This window comes from Dermacentor variabilis, chromosome 11 (assembly GCF_050947875.1).
Source record: "Dermacentor variabilis isolate Ectoservices chromosome 11, ASM5094787v1, whole genome shotgun sequence".
NCBI lineage: Eukaryota > Metazoa > Arthropoda > Arachnida > Ixodida > Ixodidae > Dermacentor > Dermacentor variabilis.
This window is the reverse complement of record NC_134578.1, coordinates 93,296,452-93,317,724: the sequence shown is the minus strand read 5'-3', so window position 1 is coordinate 93,317,724 and position 21,273 is coordinate 93,296,452. Positions and strand designations below refer to the sequence as shown.

Below are 21,273 nucleotides of genomic sequence, written 5' to 3'. Positions count from 1 at the left end.
CGTTCCTTCCAATGCTTAGGATTGCTGGAAGAGGTATGTGCACTACTTGCATAGGAATTGCTGGCCCCCAATTTCCATTTCTGTTCTCCGTGCTGACCAGTTGCTCTCATGACCTAAGCTTCGGGCTCTACTTTCTGGCGACGCATTCTGCCCTCATCGAATGTTCCACCGGTACGCTGTGCCTCGAGCGTCCCCTTCTTTCAAACGTTCGTGCCGAACAACCGAACACCCTCTGCACTATAGCGTTGGTTGGCTTGACTCCAAAAGCCCCAACCTTCATCGAATCGGCTTCAACGGGAACCATACCTGATGGCGACTATGTCGTCGCACCTATTCGTGGTGTCCTGGTGCGCGACATCTCTGTGCCACACTCTGTCGTAACCCTTGTCGCTAATCGGATGCCTCTCCCCATCATCAATTTTGGATAGACGAAGCAAGTGTTACGTGAAGGCATAGCGGTGGCCACGCTCCGGTCAGCGACAGATGACCACGTCACTGATTTTGCACCCGATGCGTCACCCCATCCTCATGATTACCTGCAGCATGCCTTGAACCTGGACGGTCCATTACGTCCAATGGTCGCTCCGGACCTCGCACCTGACCAAGCAGCCGCCCTATATCGCCTTTTGCTTTCCTACCGCGACATATTTCACACTGAGACTCGACAACTTGCTCAGACGTCCCTTGTTAAACATCGGATAAAGACAGGTGATGCTGTTCCCATTCACCACCGACCATATCACGTTTCCACGGCAGAGCGGCAAGTTATTCAGCAGGAAGTAAACAAGATGCTCGCCAAGGGCATTGCTGAGGCCTCGTCGAGTCCTGGGGCGTCGTCGGTCGTGCTCGTCAAAAAGAAATATGGCACGTGGCGTTTCTGCGTTGATTACCACCACCTAAATCGAATTACTAAAAAGAACGTTTACCCCTTTGCCACGAATCGACGACGCTCTTGATTGTCTTCACGTTGCCAAGTACTTTTCATCCGTCGACCTTCGATCTGGTTATTGGCAGATTTCCATCGATGACCAAGACCAAGAAAAGACGGCTTTCGTCAGTCACTCCAGATGGTCTCTACCAATTCAGCGTTATACCATTCGGTTTATGCAATGCCCCCGCCACGTTCGAACGGATGATCGCCTCACTGCTTCAAGGTTTCAAATGGTCAACTTGCCTTTGTTACCTCGACGACGTCCTTCTGTTTTCTCCTGCATTTGAGAAGCCCCTTGAGCGCGTCCCAGCAATCCTTGATGTTCTTCGCAAGGCTGGGCTCCGATTAAACTCATTGGAGTGCCACTTTGGGCACCGAGAGATTACAGTGCTAGGTCATCTCGTCGATGCTTCCAGAGTACAGCCCGAGCCGGAGAATGTTCGAGTAGTAACGGCTTTTCCTGTAGCTGAGTCTGTGAAAGTCGTCTGGAGTGTTGTGGGGCTCTGTTCTCTTTTCCGACGGTTTTTGAAAGATTTCGCAGCAATCGCTCGACCACTCACTGAACTTCTGAAGAAAGACGGGCCTTTTATGTGGGGTACCCCTCATGCCTTATCACGATTCTCATCAATCCACTGGTCTTGGCCCACTTTGACCCCTCTGAACCTGCAGAGGTCCGAACCGATGCCAGTGGTTATAGGATCAGCGCCGTCTTATCGCGACGCCAATACGGACACGGCCGCGTTATAGCCTACGATAGCCGGCTCCTGAACACTGCAGAGCGCAAGTATTCGGTTACCGAGCGCGAATGTCTTGCTCTCGTCTGGGCTGTTTCAAAGTTCCGCCCATATTTATATGGCAAGCCCTTCTCAGTAATCACAGACCATAAAGCGCTCTGTTGGCATTCGTCGCTCAAGGATCCTACTGGGCGGCGCAGTCGTTGGGCCCTCCGACTACAAAAATATCCCTACAGAGTGACTTACAATCCGGGCCGCCAACACCAGGACGCAGATTGCCTCTCTCGCTACCCAGTCGAAGACGCAACCTTTACGCTTGATACTGACACCGACGCCTGGGTTCTTTTTGTTTTTCCATTGCTCCATGTCGCCGAGGAGAAGCGCCATGACCTGTCCTTGCGTAGAATCATTGACCACCTGGTATAAAAACATTATGAGGTTTTACGTGCCAAAACCACTTTCTGATTATGAGGCACGCCGTAGTGTAGGGGTCAGGAAATTTTGACCACCCGGGGCTCTTTAACGTGCATCTAAATCTAAGTACACAGGTGTTTTCGCATTTCTCCCCCATCCCAATGCGGCCGCCGTGGCCCCACCTGGCATCGTCACTTGCCGGCAGTTCCCTTCGCTTATTCACACTTCAAGATGGTGTTCTCTACCGCCACAACGTTAAACCCGACGGCCCTGCATTACTCCTTGTGACCTCTAAACACATTTGCCAGGCTGTTCTCCATGAACTTCACAACCTCTCTACTGCCGGTCACCTGGGTGTGTCACGTACCTACGACCGGATCCACCGACGCTGCTTTTGGCCTGGGCTCGCTCGCTCCGTTCGAAGATACGTAGCTGCGTGTGAGAAATGCCAGCGAAGCAAGCCACCATCGACGCTCCCTGCTGGGTACCTCCAACCACTCCACATTCCTGCGGGACAACTCTTTAGGGTTGGTTTGGACTTACTTGTCCCTTTTCCTCTTTCTACCTCTGGGAACAGGTGGATCGCTGTGGCCACGAATTACGTCACACCATCACCCAATCGCTTCTTAGAGGCTGTGCCACAGATGTCACCTATTTTCTTTTATGCGACGTGATTTTATTACATGAAGCTCTGCTACAACTTCTCACAGACCGTGGCCGGACAATGCTATCAACAGTTATCGCGGACATCCTGCATTTCTGTGCCACAAGGCACAAGCTATCCACGTCATACTAACCGCAAACAAATGGCCGCACGGAGTGTCTCAATCACACTCTCACAGACACACACGACCGTAGTTCCAGAATCAGACTTCGACATAAGTCCAAGCCTCCCCATGATAAAACATTAACAGCGCACATACCTGCTCCGATGATATAAAAACTGCTTTTTGATGTCATAGAGGATTCGACAAACACCATTCGTAAAGCGTTGTAAAGAACCGAAGAGTGCGCTCAACCACTCCGTCAAAGCTCTTATCGAGTTTCGACGCGAGAACGTGAAGTTATAAGACAAATCTGTGAAATGCTGCGTGACGACATCATCCAGCCGTGGAAAAGCCTGTGGGCATCTCCTGTTGTCCTGGAGAAGAAAAAGGATGGAAGCCTACGTTTCTGCGTCAATTGTCATCGACTGAACAAGATCACCGAAGAAGGACGCATACCCTCTCCCACGGATAGACGACGCATTGGATCGGCTCTGCAACGCTAAATACTTCTCGTCGATGGACCTCAAGTCTGGCTATTTGCAAATAGAAGTCGACGAAAGAGATCGCGAAAAGACCTCCTTCATCACACCAGACGGCCTCTACGAGTTCAAGGTTATGCCACTTGGACTGTGCTCGGCGCCTGCAACGTTCCAGCGCGTGATGGACACGGTTTTAGCAGGATTGAAGTGGCAGACCTGTCTCGTTTACTTGGATGACGTGGTTGTCTTCGCCAAAAATTTCGACGATCACCTCAGGCGGCTTGCAACAGTACTAGCGGCCATCAGGTCATCAGGGCTTACTCTGAAGCCGGAAAAGTGCCGCTTCTCTTACGGGGAGCTTCTGTTTCTAGGCCACGTAAACAGACAATCTGGAGTCCGCCCCGACCTGCATAAGACAGCTGCCATCTCAAAGTTCCCGCTGCCCATCGACAAGAAGGCAGTGCGTAGATTCCTTGGCATGTGTGTCTACTACAGGCGCTTTGTCAAGGACTTTTCACGCATCGCGGAGCCATTAACGCACCTAACCAAATGTGATGTCGAGTTCAATGGGAAACGCCGCAGGCCGATGCATTTCAAGAACTCAAACGTCTCATGCAGTCGCCGCCCGTACTTGCACACTTCGACGAGAACGCCTATACTGAAATCCACACTGACGCCAGTAGCCTAGGCATCGGTGCCGTCCTAGTTCAGAGGATAGACGGACTTGAACGCATCATATCTTGTGCTAGCCGGTCGCTGTCAAAAGCGGAAGGCAACTATTCTGCGACCAAATAGGAATGCCTGGCCATCTTTTGGGCTACGCCAAAATTCCGCCCTTACCTGTATGGGAGGCCATCGATAGTGGCCGGCGACCATCACGTGTTGTGTTGGCTAGCTAACGTAAAGGACCCTTCAGGACGGCTAGCATTGTGGAGCCTCAGACTACAAGAATACGACATCACCGTAACCTACAACTCCCGACGAAAACACTCAGATGCCGATTGCCTATAACGCGCCCCCATTGACCCGCTGCCGCAAGATGATGAGGTTGACGACGCATTCCTTGGAATAATAAGCGCGGAAGGCTTCGCCGAACAGCAACGAGGAGACCTGGAGCTAAAAGCCCTAGTCGAGTATTTGGAAGGGCACACCGACGTTGTCACTAGGGCATTTAAGTGTGGATTGTCTTCGTTCACGCTTCAAAACAACCTACTCGCGAAGAAGAACTTCTCACCAGTCCGCGCCAACTACCTACTTGTTGTTCCGTCGGCGCTGCGTCCAGAAGTACTGCACGCCCTACATGGCGATCTGACCGCTGGGCACCTCGGTTTGTCCCGGACGCTATTGAGGATACAAGAAAGGCATCACTGGCCGCACCTAATCGCCGATGTCGCCCGTTACGTCAAGACATGCCGAGACTGTCAGCGACGCAAGACACCACCGACAAGGCCAGCGGGATTACTACAGCCGATCAGGCCTCATTACCGACCTTTTCAGCAGATCGGGATGAACTTGTTGGGACCGTTTCCGATATCGACTTCCAGAAGTGAGTGGATCGTCGTGGCGACGGACTATCTCACCGGCTTCGCTTAAACTAAAGCTCTACCGAAAGGCAGCGCAGTCGAAGTGGCGAAATTTTTCGTCGAGAACATCCTGCTGCGACATGGTGCTCCAGAAGTCCTCATCACCGACAGTGGAACCGCTTTTACAGCAGAGCTCACGTAAGCCATTCTGCAATACAGCCAGACAAGTCACAGGAGGACAGCTGCCTACCATACGCAGACGAATGGTCTCACGGAGCGCCTGAACAAGACTCTCGCCGACATGCTAGCAATGCACGTCGACGTTGAGCACAAGACGTGGGATGCTGTCCTGCTGTACGTAACATTCGCTTACAACACAACGGTGCAAGAAACAACACAGAACACGCCATTCAAGCTGGCTTACGGAAAGAACCCGACGACGACGCTCAACGCCATGCTGCCGCAAGTCACTGACGAGGAGAATCTTGGCGTCGCTACCTATCTCCAGCGCGCCGAAGAAGCCCGACTGCTCGCCCGCCTGCGGATCAAGAACCAGCAGAGGACCGACAGCCGACACTACAACCTCTGACGACGCTTCGTCGAGTACCAGCCCGGCGACCGTGTTTGGGTATGGACCCCGATACGCCGACGAGGACTCAGAAACTACTGCGACGCTATTTCGGACCCTACAAGGTCATCCGACGTATTGGCGCACTGGACTATGAGGTCGTGCCAGACGGCAGTTCGCATTTAAAGCGGCGCCGCGCACGATCTGAAGTGGTCCACGTGGTGCGCCTTTAAACCTTTCACGGACGCTGACGAACTTCCTTATTTTGTTGTTTTCTTTGCTACGAGTGCTTTTCTTTATTACTTTCGTTTGTTTGCAGCATCGGGTCGATGCTTTTTAAGAGGGGGGTATTGGCACGTGTATTTATATTTATCGGGCGACCACGTTTCGCCGCCTAACAAATGTTATCGCACAGCGCGGGACGCGCCTGCATGTATCCGAAGTTTCTGGAAAGTTATCGATCTTTCTGTCCGCTGTCTGTTGTCGCCGAACCTTGTGTTACCGGATTTCATCGCCTGACGCGAATCGTGTAGAACTTTGTGGAAGGCACGCGGGTCCCAACGATTAGTCTGGAACATTCGACGACTGCTGTATAAAAGCCGACGCGCTTGACCAGCTGATTAGATCTTCGACGGTCGCCGACCGTGTTCGCCGATATTGTTGTGCTATAAGTGTAGCCTGTTTTGTTGGCGCAGGTTCGCCAAGTAAAACTTAGTTTTGTCGTTCACAGTATTGCAGCTGTGTTCTTCAACGTCAGCACCTCGTGACAATATACTCCATGCGCTCTTCTTTTCCTAATTAAAAGAGTGGCCGTTTTGCCCTAAAGGTGTAGCATTCATTGCGACAGCAATTTAGTAGACAGCTAGACCAAGTAAGGATCAGAAATTTTGTTGGCAGTATAAACTTGGAAACATTCGCTTACTAACTGAATTAATAAGCATGGCGACAGCGCGCACGCGCAAACATGAACACATCACACTCCATGAGCGCGGACACGTTCAAAACGCTGGTGTGAGCACGCGTATCAGCAGCAGCCTGCGAAGCGTCCCTCGTGCGATGTACCGCTTCAACTCAGCCCGAGCAAAGGTATGAGCCGTCTGTAGATCACTTTCAAGATACGGCGCGCGCGACCGTGCGCGGGCGTGCAAAGTGCGCACTTCTCCGCGGAGTGGAAGCCTCCTCCACCCTCTCCCTTCCGCTCTGCATCCCGCTTTCCTCCATTTATCCCGCCCGTGATTGGGCTGTGATCGTCAGTTCCCCTTGCGAACGGTCGCGAAATGTGCAGTTGCTCCCGGGGCGCAACACCGCCCCCCCCCTACTTCTTTCCCACATCCCCAGGGCCTTACACCCGAGGGCAGGCGGCACGTTTGCTCTCCGCTTTCTTCCTTCGCGCGCGCCAGATTGCACCGCGATAGTCGGCTTCCCTCGCGCGCTTTCACTCGCGCATGTAGCACACGACGCGCGGGTACGGTGTTGTTGCCCTTGGAATTTATATGGAAGAACGCAGCGACGGCGACGGTGACCGCACCGGCAAAAATTCGCCTAGAGCGTACATGTAGCTGCTATTCTAATAGCAAGGACAAAGAACACGGTATAGCCTCTGCTTAAACGCGAAGCTCGTTCTTTCCTGCAATTGAAATATAATGAAAGTGAGGGCTTGCTTCCGCGCAACGCACACTAGGTGCTGTCAAAACACGCGGTAGTTGGGCGAAAGACATGCTAGACCGGCTTTACGGCGTCACGATGTCTACGCGACCCAATGCCACGCTGGGTGCCCACACATTCCGCAGAGCTAACGTGCTAACGTGTTCACTCTTTGGATGGAGAGGCGCGCATAGGGCTTAGCACAACGTCTCTTTCTCTATAGACGCCTGGGCCCTCAGCGCGTTTTCCGCACCGCCAGCGCTGAAAATGCCACGCAGGAGCGCAGGGCAAGAAAGGCAAAACTGCGTTCATAAAAAAAAAAGAATGATCGGGTATTACGTGCCAAAACCACTTTCTGATTATGAGGCACGCCGTAGTGGAGGAATCTGGAAATTTCGATCACCTGTGGTTCTTTTACCGTGCACCTAAATCTAAGTACACGGGTGTTTTCGCCCCCAACGAAACGCGGCCGCCGAGCCGCGATTCGATCCCGCGACCTCTTGCTGAGAAGCCCAACACCATAGCCACTGAGCAACCACGGCGGGTAACTGCGTTCATCGTGAGCTACATGTAATCCGAACTCCCGTGTGCAGTGTGCTGAAGCTCTCATCTACAGCAACGTTGAACAGTAGAAACTGAAAAAGGAAAGGAAGCGTAATTTACTTCAGTACCAGATATTTACAGAATTTGCTATATGCAACACTGACACGAGCTTTCCAGTGCACCGGGCGTACGTTGCCAACAAATCCCACGTCAGCTATATTTATTTATTTTATTCACACCTCAAATACCCCATTTGGGGTTTTACATGAGGGGTGGGCATATTTAGATTATATTTTCAATGAATGCCTTGAACGGTCAATGACTGGAGTGGTTCACCGCTTCAGCAGGTAGATGATTACAGTCTTTCGCTGTTTGAACAAAGGAAGAGTTAACATGAGTGGTGGTGTGAGCTGGAGGGGGATAAAGAGCCTTTGAATAGCTATGACGCGATGAAGTGCGATGCGCAGGCGTGATGTGTAGCAATATCAAGCATAATGGCGCAATGTAGAAAATAGTCCTGATTATTTAAATCGGTCATCACATTAAATTAACTGTGCTGTATTAGTAAGTGAAACAAAGACAAATGCTGCATTTTCACTTTTTTTACTAAATGTTTTACTGCAGTGCAGGTTATGCAAACTTTGGGAATTCTTTTTCTCATTTTTGCAGTCCATCACTCATGCATTTGAATATCATTTATCAGACTCCGGAAGTCTCAGGAAGTCGAACACACGACACGGGAGCAGTCGTTATGGCCACGTGCGGGATGATAGCATATCTTACTAGGGTACTAGGACCTCCTGCGCTGTGCTTTTAAAATGCGCAGATGGTACACCAAGCCTAGTAATACAGTGTTCTCACTATTTTCGAAGTGAAACAATTTAGTCAGTGGCCAGGCAATATCATTTTCCGGGGTTAACGTACTAAAACAATTTAATCGCAACTAGCGAAGCAATTAAATAAATACCGTGAGCTATGTGCCCACATATGCGGCAGGTTCATATACTAATACCAAACAAATAAAATATTACACAGCAGAAAAAAAGTCACACTTTGCGGTTATTTCAATAAACTAAACACTTGATCGTTCCAAAGAGCGAGCGTTGCAAAATGAGCTTTGCTTAAAAAATTTTATTTATGAGGTTTAACTCGCCAAAACTACGATTTGATTATTAGGCACGACCTAGTGGGTGTTTAGCATTCGCTCCACTCGAAATATGGCCGCCGTGGCCGTGATTAGATCCCGCGACCTTGAGTGAGTTTTGTAAAGAACTCACGCATGCTTTTAGTTTCTTTCTCGCAGCCACAGGAAAAACAAATACAATCCAAAAAGGCAAGAATAGACAATAATACATTTGTCGGTCCCACTTTCTAGCCATTACGTCTAATATAACATAAAAGCACCGCTCATGCATTCCGTACAGATGGTCAACCAGCGAAACTGGAACGAGAGACCCCGGTGTTTATCACTGGGTTAATCACTACGGTTCATTAAACGAGGGCTTGGTAGGCTACCGGATCCTCGGTATGCAGATGCTGCTTTCGCTCGGCTGCACGAGCCTGTTCTTGTGCCTGGGCCGCAGAATCGCACGCCGTAGAGTGAACTTGTTCCCTGTTCTGCTCGCGGCGTTGCTGGTCGAACGCTGCCTCCTGCTAAGGAGTACGTATGACGGGCGGGCTAGCCATTTCGGAGACGTAGGGGAATTGCTGCCGGCACGCTCGGCTACGAAGGAGAGCAAGAACGTCACTACTGGTGCAGCTAAGCCAGCACCACCTAGATAGCACAAGGCATTTTCACTCCTATCCATGACGTCATCTGCGCTTTGTGCCTGCCCCTATGTTTCTGTTCATGTCCTGTATTCTTCACGCAGTTCAAAATTTTGCTTAATCAACGATCCGATTAGCCCAACAGGCCAAGGGCCCTATAACGTAAAACCTTTCCAATATGTTTTTATTCCAATCTCCTGACGTCAAATTTGCGTAAGCTCCGACGCAAGCATTGGGCGGTCACCCGCAGGGTTGTCTGAACAGACCGATCAAACGCTCTCCTCGTTCATAGAAGGTCACTTTTGTTTGTTTGAAAAACGAAGAACATTGCCTACACTGAGCGGCTTGTCATATCTAATTGGCTCACAAGGGGCGAGGAGCACGCTAAAGTGGAGAGGGATTCGATGGGGCCTAGCCACTGCACTGAAAATCGATAACCGTGTGATGAGGGTGGCGCGGGCGTCTGCGATTGGTCCGCTTTCTCTTACTTAGCTTGCGGTGCCTCGTTGACACTCGCGGCGCCATGCAACGGAAACTTAAGAATTACGCTAAAACGGATCCTCAGCAAAGAAGAGTTGGCAGAACGAGGTCGCAAACGTGCCGAACGTGCTCGAAAACGTTACACGGCCACGCAAGAAGTTTTATTACACGCAAATAAACCCATTCTCTCTGACAGGAGCGAGTAGCCAGTGCCTGCGCGATCGGCGGCAGCCAGCTTTCATTCCTTTCCGAACGGGGCAACCAGCGGCTATTCTGAAGAAAATTCAGTTTTGTTCGGCATATTAATGCATCTTTATCGCGTAGAAGTCACTTTGCCGCGGTGAGTTCTTGTGGGTTTGTGACGTCACGTGATAGACAGGTGAAGTGGGCGTAGCCCGAGAACTTTTGATCAATAGTCGAGGACTAATGGCGAAGAGGCGTCGAATCAGAAATAACTGTTTTTCTTTTGTTCGGTCAAATCATGCATAATCCATGTGTAAACGTTATTTCAGATGGCGAGGTATCGCGGTTTTCGTGACGTCGCGTGACGTGACAGACAGGTGGAATGGGGGTGGTCAAAAAAATTTTTGACCAATCGCGGAAGGCTGATTGCAGAATTGGAATAAAAAAGTTTGGAATATTTTTACATTATAGCGCCCCAAGTCATGTTACCTTGCCCGACTGCCATATAAGCTAGTGAGGATGCTCCTGAGTAGGCAACAGTTATTTGGACGTTACGCCAGCCTTGTGAACAGAAATTTTGGGGCTAGTAGCATGACGTCATGGATCGGCGTAAACAGACCTTGTGCTATTTAGGTGGTGTTGACAGACGGCGCAACCTTATTTCTCTCCTTTTTATTTGCGCATGCGCATAGGGCTGCGCAGGAGGAGCTTTCGGTGTACAGGCGAGCGACAGACGGACGGACGGTCGAATCGGCTAGCCGGATGCAGCTTCGCTGTAGTCACTACAGCTCAACTTATTGCCAAAATCCCTCGTCGCCTCACAAATCGCAACTAAATTTTGTCACTGTCCGCCTGAATTTTCTTTGCGAGCTACAATATAGTGCTGTTCTATGACATAAACATGCGGAAAATATCAGATAAGAAAAGAGAAGTCGAGCAAAGTTTGAAATCTACGTGAACTGAAAAACCGTCATGTCTTAACTGGCGGAAGAAGAAGCGGAGCAGTGCCGTCAGGCGTTGACTCGAAGAGCAGCCATCTTGATTATGGCACGGGGCCTCAACGCAGTCGTTGAAACCCGATATCGCGTCGTGCGTAGTATATGCGAGAAACGACGTGCCTGAAAAGAAAGAACGCTAAAATTGTATTTCATTATTATTGATGCAATTACAATAATTTAGGCTATATTTCAATTTTAACAATATTTACAGGTTTTAAGAATAGCAGGAAATTTCCGTTTTTTTAACATGTTTCTGTCATAGAACATTCACAGAAACGTTTTTGCAATACAGAACATCTGTGTAAATTTTCTTTTTTTTTACAGTGTAGCTTTTTTTTTACAGTGCAGAGGACAGCCATTGGGTGAGCAGGATTTTGGACAAAGGAAAACATTGGCGCATGCAGGCTGGCGCCACTGACATATTCGATTTACTGAAGTTCTCTATTTCAATGAAAGGAGTTATATTTCATGGGCAGCCACTTGAAAAAGTTTCTCGAATATTTTGTGTTCTCCTTTCTCCTTAGTTAAGTAGTTAGTGATGCTGTACTGACATTTTGACTATATACCACATGTGAATTTAGAAACTAATCACAACTACCATCTGTATGAGGCAGTTGTGCCAAGTTGCGCCCTGCCGCATGATGAATTTCTCATGCAAATAATTTTGCTTTATACCAGACTGTTTTCTGTAGGTAAAATATGTGCCCATGAATGGTAAGATATCCAGTAGCACGTACCTAATGAGCGAAAAATGGGCAGCAACAGAATAGCGCCTTCCTAACAAGGTAGCAGTGAGACATCCAGTGAATGCCCAAGTCTTAAAGCCCGCGTTGTCAGGTGCGGCTGTGTAGGAGGCGCACAGTTTTGTTGTGCTGCAAAATAGGGATACTGAAAATTTCCGACAAGGACTTGATGGCTGAGAGCACACCGTATGTTACTGAACATGCTTGGCGTATAGCGATTGGTGATTACGATGACTAATTGCACAAGCGGGGTCAGAAATTCGGAGCCGTTGATAGAACCGTAAAATGAGTTTCTTCTGGATATTTACTGGGTAAGGTGAAATAACGAAGACATCCCCGGGAAGAACAGAACGCAGCAATTACAAAAATTATGTGCAGCATTTCTTATGTCGGGCACAAACATCACTGCAAAGGTGACGATAGACTATGAGTTATTCTCTTTTAAATTGACAGAAAACAATAACAACTTTAGTTCTGTTCCCGAAACGCACCAAACGCTTTACTCAAGAAGCTTTGCAGAAGGTTTCTGGGGATTTATTTCGCTCAAGTGTTTCTTGCATGCTGGCGATAAAAACACAGCCCGTTGCAGCCGATTAAATTTGTGACGTTCTTAGAGGCACATGGCATGTGCTCTCTTGCGCTGACATATAGTTCTGTTACAAAGGGACGCGAACAAATGATTGCAAAACTGACACGCATATATTGTGCCTGGCAAACCCCGGGTCACTGTATTGGTCATCCGCACCCTCATCAATAATGTTGCTCTCATGCACTTTGCGTTCTTGAAACCTGCATTTCTCTCACTCCTTACGTTGCTCTAGATATTTTCGTTTTAGTGAGAAGGAGAGGAGAGGCGGGGTCGGTAGGTGTATAAAAGGTTGGGATGCTTAGGTACCCTAGTACGGTCGAGATTCGCTAGTGCACAATATTTGCGATGGCTTCTTCAAAGGTTTTTGTAATCCTCTCCATTATTGCTAGCGTCATGATTGCGTAAGTATGCTGTGAGACCGTTAGAAATGCAGTAATCTACAGAATACATACATTTCTTGTCCTTGTATGTTCTAGTGGTCGTATCTCCCCCTTTCTTCTAGTGGGCGTATGTTGCTCAAAATCATGGAGCAGTAGCTGTGAGTGTGCAGAAAAGTTTCGATTGCTGCTGCACCAGTGATTCTAAATGTATGCTGGTTTTCCTCTTTTCTACTTAAAGTTGTTACCACGAAATGAGCAGCGGAAATATGTATACCTTGTTAAAACTAGCTGTACCTTTCTTGTTACTGCGTCATTGTAAATATGTCGTTGTCTCATATGCGATAAACTAACGTTGCATGAGCGTTTTAGAAACATAATTCTAAAAGGTATGTCTGTCAAATAGGACACAAGACTGAGTAAGTTGGTTTGAATACGCACTTTTAAATGACGCCAGAAGCAATAAAGAATTGCTCAGACTAGTAACTACTCCTGTCACAACAACTGTGGAGGTAGTTTCTGCATTTCCGTAAACAATCGTAATGTAAACGTTTGCTGTAGGCGTGCAAAATTTTTGCAACACAAATATTAGGGCGTTCTCATAGACAGCTTTCATTAGCACTTTGTGTCACCTATGCCAGCACATGTAGCAATTAGCCAGCATTAGGAAGATCAGAAGCTTCCTAATGCAGTTGTGGCTTCAAGCAATCACCGTCTGTGTAAGCCATATTATATTCTCAAACTGACTATATATTCAGAAGACTTCAACCGGAAGCTTACCCGATATTGGCAAATCATTCATATTATTAAATGCGAGACAATTTCATTGGCTTCTCCGCCAATATATGAGCTCTCCGTGTGGTCTCGGTACGATAACCGCGTAAAGAAAAATCACAGGGTGGTTACTAGAGTGGAAAGCGAATGTTTCAGCGTTCGCTCTGCTGTGAGGTAGGCATTTGCTCTCCCGATCTCGAGCTCTGCGAAACGCTTACGGGCCGAATGTCATTGTTCTTCAATGTTGTTTTTGTAAAGCATATTCTGTAGCGTCCTCGTTTAAACAACAAAGTTATTCTCCGATTGCCCGAATGAACGCCGACTTTCTAAGCCTACACTGGCGAAGCCCAGCCTGCCGCAGCGCGCTCAGCGAGGTATCGTCAACGTAAATGTAAACCATCTAGTTAGCGGGACACAACGGCGAAAAGAAAAACAAGGCGTCTATGTCATGCAGAAAAACTTCCCCGGTACAGGCGGTGGAGGGCAACACAATTACTCGTGTTACAGCTACCGGAGCTTTGCGTCACGTCACCGACCACTCCCCTCTCTCTGCACGTTACACCGCGTGCGCTTCCATCAATGGAAGCTTGTTCTGGCTTTGCTCTCACCTATCTCCCATCTCTCGTTCACCTTTATAGCTACGCATGGAGCCAATGTGTGAAACGGAGCAATGAGCTAAGAAAAGGCTACAGTATTCTTCAATTACAACGATATATCCCCTACGATGTGTAGAGTCCGAGCCTGCCACCAGAAAGACGACAGCTATCCTTGAGGCTATGCCACCAGTTGAAAAATGGTTGCAGACTGTGTGCGACACTAGAGTGTAAGAACACTGCCACCAGTACGCTGTCACAATACCGACAATCATGAGCGTGCTCAATCAGCAGAGGTCCAGAGGCGCGCAAATGCGTGTGCTTTCCAATAAGGTCAGTTGCGAATCAGCGATGTCCTGTATTTCTCCTTCCACGTGTCTTCATCGTTTGCGCGGCCCCAACAAGATAATATACCAGTTGCAACTAGAACAAATGCCGATTCCACTGAAAAGCGACGGACGTAAGGTCATTCTCCGCTCTGCCGGCTATAATGAAAGTTGAATAAATAACATGTGCTGTACGAATTAAGGGTTCTCGTATAACTTAGGCAATCAGCGTAAACTGGTTATGTCCGAATGTTTTTAATGATGCCAGTAGTGGAGGTCATATTAATAGCTAGTCGTAAATCGATGTATTAGTCGACCAAGTCGCCAGCACTCAGTGCAAACCTTCAAGTTATAACTGCCCTGGATTCAGCGACATACTTAGCTTTACGCTGTATGCAAACAAGCAACGACTGAATGCCGAATCAGCTTTGTCATCAACGACCGACCCTTTAATTGCTGAATACGCCAGAAGATTTCGGCATTTCAGTAAAGCATTGCCTACATGGAGTGAACTTTCACGACTAATTTCGCACGTCGGAAAATTAAGCAACGGTATGCCCGCGGCGATGCTGCCAAGGAGCAGGCTACTCATCCTTGTTGCAGTACGATTTTGTATATCACGCTTTTTATGCCTGTCGTGCTTGCTATGCAGTTCATACAAACAGGTGTCCCAATGATTGCGTTCGTGAGGATTTTAACAACGTTTAACGCAGAAGAGATGCTCTTTTTGCCTTGCATGGCCATGCGTGCGGTTGTGGATGTATTTTCTAAAAAGCTGTTGCTATATACAACAACAAAGACAGCCATACCTATGCCGTTCGTGAGGGAGCAAAAATAACCAGGCAAGAGCGTGTTTACGTAAGAAAGCCAAGCTTGTGTGTATTGGGAAAATAATTAGTTTCCTAGAAGAATTAGTGACCCATGAGTCGCACAACTTTATTCATTTCTAGTGCTACACCTTATTCTGCACTCCATTTATCTTCCCAGCAAGGTTCTGTCATGTGGCCAATATGCATGAAAGGTGTCAGACCAATCCGACTTTCATTTTGTTACAATCGCAATTATCCGGATTTTTGTGGCGCATTCGCGCCGTCGCAGTTCACAGTGGCGCCTCTTCTGCAGTGCTGTCACACAATCGATGCGCAAGCATGGCCAGGGCGTAGAAGATTAGAATGTCTTCAGAAAAGCGCAATGTGTTTGACTGCAGTCTGCCAGAGCCAGGCTGGTGTCCTGCGTTCCGATGCTGGCTACAGTGATGTGGACACACAGATTAACGCTCCTGTTTAATAGCTGTATGGACTCCACGTAGTGGTGCATACACTGGTCATAGCGCGACGCATAGAGAACGTCAAGCTAGGTATATGTAATCGTAAATTAGCGCACCGGCTAAGCCCGACGGTTTTCCTTCTTTGTCACGTCGTGCACCATCGACGCGTGATGACTGCGATGCCACTGGTAGCAAGTACTCCTCCTCACGACATAACTCTGAGAAGTCATTAGCGCAACAAAAAGCATTGCTATTGCTTGTAGTGCTTTGCGTTCGATCGAATCTGCCATATTTTATAAATAGCTGTAATTTGAACCTCTTCCTTAGCTGTTTGGCACTCTACAATGTGGCAATGTGATTATTTCGCCATCATGCCCCGGATCCTTGTTTGGCTGATTATTATGTTAAGAAAGCCACCCTAGTTACTCTGATGAAGATACATTTTGGTCTAACTTTATTCTGTTAAGCGCTCCTATACGACGACCAAGTGGAAGTCTTTTGCGATGAGGGCCGCAGGCTGCTGTGATTTTTTTATTCCTTCGTTTGAGTAGTACATTTAAAGATATTTTAAGTCTGGCCATGCATAATAAATTTGTGTGAAGTATCATCTCGATATTAACTCGAGTTTTCATACATTCAGTGAGGACATCTTTGCAGCGAACGTTTCCCAAGGGAGTGCTATTTTTCTCAGACAAAAAGTGATTGGAGTAGCAAGAGCAGCTTCGCTTCAATATTGCTACGTGTCTAGTTTCTTTGTTCATTAGCAACGCAAACTTCGAAAATGTGTATGTGCTCGCAGAACCCAATGCATGCCATCAGGACCAGCAGGCGCTGCGCCAACAGCTCCAGGAGGCGATGGTGGCCATAGCGGCGCTGGTGGTCCTGCTGCCGCGGCTGGCGCGGTTGGCGCGGCTGGCGCGGCTGGCGCGGCTGGCGCTTCTGCTGGCGCCGGTGCGGGCACGGGTTCTGCTCCTGCCGGTGCTCCTGCTCATGCTACTGTAGCCGCTCCGAAGTAGAAACATAAAGGCGCAGCCTGTTAACGGTGAGAGATGTTATTATGGGTTTCATGAGATTTTTCGGTATGGTTTGTATTAGGTAATATAAATAGGTCTTTCCAGTGGAGCTACACTCATTTTTTTTAGGCACAAAATACATAATTCACTCGCTTCATATATGAAATATTGCATCTAATCTTTATATTACTTTATCTACGTGCTTGTCTCGATGAACTTCCCTTCGTAGACGATGATGGTGGTGGTGGTGGTGTTGAAGCAGGCGGGGTTAGCCTGGCATACGTAGCCGGCAACTGAATCGCCTGAGCCTTCTGTGTGTGTCACTATGTCGGAGAGCCCGCTGTCTTACTTGAGGAAAAAACGACCTCTTCAAATGTCCTGTGCCAAGGACCATTCTTTTGCAGGCTGTCGACCATCGCTCTTCTTTCTGCGTCGAACCGCGAGCATGCACAAATGAAATGTCCGATGTCACCGTTATCAGTTAGAGAGCCGGGAAGCGCATCGTCCAGTCTTGATTAACCAAGCCAAGGTATACGCCGAATCGGTTACGATGCTGTACAATAGCATTGCTTCTTTCCGACTAAGTCCATGGGCACACAAGCTTGGCGTGGTATATGGTGGATTGCCCTAAAGTGAATGCGGATTGCTTCCATAGGGTTCTGAAAAATTGTTGGCGCTGTTACATTCGAGACATATGTCAGTTTAAGGCGTTCAAGAGCGTCAGCTTTCACATTTCCTTCTATTCGTATGCGGTATGGGATCCACTGAAATTTTATGTGAGATCCCTCGCGCATTAGAACATTGATCAGTGCCAAAGAGTGCCTTGTAAACTTGTCTCGAAGTAGGCCATGGCGAAACCGTTGTAACAATGACTTTAAGTACGTCAGCACCACGAAGTCAGGTGCGAAATAACCGCGTACTTTCCGAAAGGGCGCGTTAAGCGCAGCAACTTCTAGTGTTGTAGACGAAACTACGCGATCCAGGCGGTCAGACAATGACACTATATGAGAAGTTATGCAGAATGAAGCTGTGCGCACACTTACTGGTCTGTTTACATTTGTTGGTGACTTTAAAACACGAAGCTTAAATGGTCTAGCACAAGACACCATGCTTCGGCACTAGAAATGGTGCGTTTCCTCGGTAGGTGGGGTACACTGACGCTGCAGGTAACGTCTAAAAAGACCATGGTGGGTGGAGGCGACTCCATTAGGGCCACCACAATCCAAAAATGCAGAGGTGTTCAGCACCGCATGCAAATGGGAGCGAGTTCTTGCGCTTAGCTGCCGGAGAAGCTCTGAGGCTGCGGGGTACTTGCCCAGCCCAAATAGCAGCGTCAACAAGGCCAGAGATGCCTGTAAGGTTGTGTGGACGAGACTCCGCTTCATTACGAACCTTCGTCTTTGAAGCCGCCTGAGGAACTGCTGTCGCCAAGCGAAGTCCCTTTCTTTGCACTGCCTTCAAGAACTCCGATCGGCTCGGGGATGGTGATGTCAGCGGCAGCTGATAGAGAATGCGGCTTGTTATTATAGCAACATTCAACTTGAGCGTATACATAGGATTGTTTCCTAAACGTACACTTGCCATGCGATGAACTTCGCTGAATCTTTGCACTGATGCAGTCACAACACATTCAACTGCGCTGCTCCATAGAATCTTGCTGTCGATAGTGATGCCCAAGAATAGAACACCTGTCGCACGGCCAATTGGGGCGCCTTTAATATTCCAGTACTCACCGTACCAGCACTCACTGGTGAGTACTGGTACGTGCTGGTGAGCACTTACCAGTACTCACCTACGGGGCAGAAACCTGGAGGCTTACGAAAAAGGTTCTACTTCAATTGAGGACGACACAACGAGCTGTGGAAAGAAGAATTATGGGTGTAACGTTAAGGGGATAAGAAGAGAGCAGATTGGGTGAGGGAACAAACGCGAGGTATAGACATCTGAGTTGAAATAAAGAAAAAGAAATGCGCGTGGGCAGGGTATGTAATGAGGAGGGAAGATAACAGATGGTCAATAAGGGTTACGGACTGGATTCGAAGAGAAGGGAAGCGCAGCAAGGCGCGGCAGAAACATAAGTGAGCAGATGAGATTAGGTTTGCAGGGACAACACGGCCACAATTAGCACATGACTGGGGTAGTTGGAGAAGTATGGGAGAGGCCTTTGCCCTGCAGTGGCGTAGCGAGGCTGATGATGATGATTCAGTGACACGCGAATTGATTTCTGCCTCACTCGCGGGAAAAGCATGTTTCGGGATACAAATCCGGATCTGATGTGCACAGATCGACGTTTTCACTTCCGTCAAACCTACCTAGAGTGCGTCTGGAATGGTGGCCATGGCAACGTTAAAAGCCAGGCACATAGCACACTTCCTTGTGGGACGCCGAGGGAAATGCGTCGCTTTTCGCTAACTATACTTCCGAGATTAATCTGAACATGTCGCTCTCTAAGCAATTCATAGACGAATCGAAGACCATTTCCAGAGACACCGAGGGCTTGGAATCCGTTAATGATGCCAGTATGAGGCACACAGTCATATGCTTTGGCAACGTCCATAATTATTGCGAGCGTCGAAATGGCGTGGACGCGAAAGTGCTCGATGTGGCTTAGTAAGTCCAAGCACTCTCCTGGACACTCAATCATGGGCGAAATCTGGACATACATGATGGCAGTCTATTTCCTTGCTCAAGAAGCCAAGTTGACCTCGTACGTATCAGTCTTTCCAACAAGATTGATGCGCATGATGTTAGCGATATTGTCGGATGTGAGGCAAGGTTCGCAGGTTCATTTCCAGACTTGAGCATTTGCAACACCCATGCTGTCGTCGACGCTTCGAGAAGCTCTCCCGTGCTTCAGACGCGATTAAATATGTCCTGAAAGACTCGTCTTCACTCGTATGGCAGATTAGTCAGCATTTAATTACTGACCAAATCGAAACCCACAGCACACGTATTTTTGTCCGTTAAGCGCCAAATCCAACTCTCGTAAGGTGAATAGCGTATCCATCTCATAGAATTACTGAGAGGACAGAGGCTTGGCTATTCCTGCGCTCGTGGTGTGTTGTGTGTTTCTTTCGCTTGTCCTCGATTTTTGTGCCCAGTTATAACCTCCCTTCAAGTACGAATCAACTAACCCTAAAGAACGTGCTACTAATGTACATTCCCCCTGGTCTGGAAGGTGTGTATATATCGAGAAAATCTTCTGCGAGGATTGACCAATATTTTTCAAGCTTTAAAGCAAGTGTGCCGAATGACTTGTGTGGGCGAACCTTTCCAGATAGGCTTTTGATTACTCTCCTTATCCTTGTCATGAGAGTAAACGCCGATAAGCTCTCACAGAAAGTAGCCCATTGAACTCGCCTTAACCTTTTTGTGTGACGACGGACGATAGCGTTTACTCTACTATATTCAGTTGCCGCAGAGGCATTCCCATTTTTTCTCATGAGTTATCGCTCCGCTCCACGCAATCTTTTCGAACTTCTGGATTATTTAACACTTCCATAGATTTAATATAAAGAAAGGTGCGCAGAAGGCTATCGGTGTTCAGAAATGCCAGTTCACACTGTTACACACGAAGTCTTTACAAATACACCTGCGGTGAATGAGCCATGTATGCCCTTTCTCCAGTCCCGCCTTTCGGTGCAACGGAACGATCATGCGTGAATGAGCTTATCCCCGCTGTCTGTTTTACACATCAGACATACGTGAGAAGAATTAATATTATTGTTCATGGTCGTAGCTTGTTGTGTGAGAAACATGCATACGGTGATGTGAAACGGCCGTTGTTACGAAATAATCAAAATCAATCACGAATATGACTCCCTTATTATTTTTATTATTCCAGGGCACATTGGAAGCCACGGAAAAACCTCAAGATCGCAACTGGTGGTGTTTGAGCCAATGTAAAGTCAAAATTTAGCCACTAGAGAAAGACATCACAATAGGGTGTCATCATTGTTTTCACAATCTATTGAAGTGAAGCACAAAAATAAAAGCAAAACACATATCGCATTGTATCACAACGTTCTTCTAATATGAGTTATGAAAATTCTAAAATGCAAAGCACTCATGTCTATGAATAAATATTAGTTGTTCTAAAAAGTTATGCTTTTTGTGTTTTTATAGCCTCCATACTGTGCGCAGTTCCGTGAATAGCGCATTGCGGAGGCATTGCGGAGTCGCGATACACAAACATCGTCAGATCTTCTGTTGTCTTACGCGACATAGAATAAACGCTGTTGTGATGAAAATTTGTTTTGTGTTTAAATATTTGTGTAATATTGACGCACCTACTTGTTTGTCTTTATTGTGTGACCACGTTTAACCATCTGACATAAGTTATCACTCAGCGCAGGACGCGCTTGCATGTATCGGAAGTTTCTCGAAGGTTATAGATTGTTGTATTCGCTCTCTTTTATCACCGCATCTTGTGTAATCTGATTGCGTGTATTTGCGACGCGAATTGGTGTAGTACTTTCTGGAAGACAACCGGGTACCAGCGATTACTCTGTAACCTTCAAGGACTCATGTACAAAAACCGGTGTGCTTCACCCGCTCATC

The 21,273-nt window shown here is 47.8% G+C and overlaps 1 long non-coding RNA gene across 1 annotated transcript; it reads left to right on the top strand.

The window, feature by feature from the left end:
• The first annotated feature begins 12,658 nt into the window (after window positions 1-12,658).
• LOC142564807 (uncharacterized) lies at window positions 12,659-20,810 on the top strand. The gene is made up of 3 exons (XR_012824680.1): window positions 12,659-12,764; window positions 16,500-16,742; window positions 20,558-20,810. It is a non-coding gene; the product is annotated as an uncharacterized LOC142564807 (long non-coding RNA).
• Window positions 20,811-21,273: the final 463 nt, after the last annotated feature.